This window comes from Blastomyces gilchristii, assembly GCF_000003855.2.
Source record: "Blastomyces gilchristii SLH14081 genomic scaffold supercont1.2, whole genome shotgun sequence".
Taxonomy (NCBI): domain Eukaryota; kingdom Fungi; phylum Ascomycota; class Eurotiomycetes; order Onygenales; family Ajellomycetaceae; genus Blastomyces; species Blastomyces gilchristii.
The window spans coordinates 6,936,220-6,937,184 of record NW_003101681.1 but is presented as its reverse complement, the minus strand read 5'-3'; the positions used below and the strand labels follow the sequence as shown (position 1 = coordinate 6,937,184).

The 965-nt window shown below is 36.5% G+C and overlaps 1 pseudogene across 1 annotated transcript; it reads left to right on the top strand.

Moving 5' to 3' along the window:
• The first annotated feature begins 630 nt into the window (after window positions 1–630).
• On the top strand, window positions 631–711 carry BDBG_16440 (annotated as a pseudogene). Its single transcript has one exon. The product of its transcript is annotated as a tRNA-OTHER (tRNA).
• Window positions 712–965: the final 254 nt, after the last annotated feature.

The following is a 965-nucleotide window of genomic DNA, read 5'->3' as shown; positions in this document are numbered from 1 at the left end:
ATCTGAGTTCTCACACTCTGCTTGTTATAAGAGTAGATTCTCAGTTTCTATCTTTCAGCTTATTCACTCTGTGAGCTTTAGAGACATCACAGTGATCTGAGATTCTGAGTTCATTAATACTTCTCATACTTGTAAGATAGCAGTATCACAGTACAGTCTCTTTCTATAAGTAAGCATTTTTATTAAAAGAGTAACAGATTCAGATATTAGCTTTAAGATCTTTAAGAAGGCTGTTGCTGACTCTATCTGTGACTTCTTAAATTTCTATTTTAATTTATTCAGACAGTTTGTGTGAAGATGTTCTGATTTAGAATAGATAAAACAGAGTTTCTTATTCTTGATCTCTCTGTTATATACTCTATTTATAAGAGCTTATGAAGCTCTCTATCTCTGCTCAGTAGTCAGATATAAATCTCTCTATATCTTATTATCTTTTTCTGATAAATCTGTTCTCTGTTGTTCTAACTCTTGCAGAACTGATTGATAGTCTGCTCTCTACAGATCTGTGACTCTCACAGTGATTCATAAGCAGTGAATAAGAGTTATCAGTTTCTTCAGAGTTAAGAGCTTAGAGTCTTGCTTAATGAGCTTGTTCTGCATATCTTTATTCAGCTTCTTTATAAATATCATGCCAGCGTGGCCCAGTTGGTAAGACTGGTAACCAAGGCCGCACACATTAGAGATGCGTGGGTTCGAATCCCACCGCTGGCATCTGTCACTTCTTACCCATGAAAGCCCTCATGTAATAGGGGCTGAGCCTAATTAGTAAGGCTTGATACAGGGTAGAACTCTCTACTGCAAGCCAAGTCACTAGTTAAGTGAGATTCTGTGAACACTTATCAGAGCTGATATAAGATGTCAATGTCTCACTATTCTACTATACACCTGTCAAGGTTCTAACAATATAGAGCCAAGCCTAATGTAGTGATTATACACTACTTAAACAAGTCTCTAACTAGAGCTGT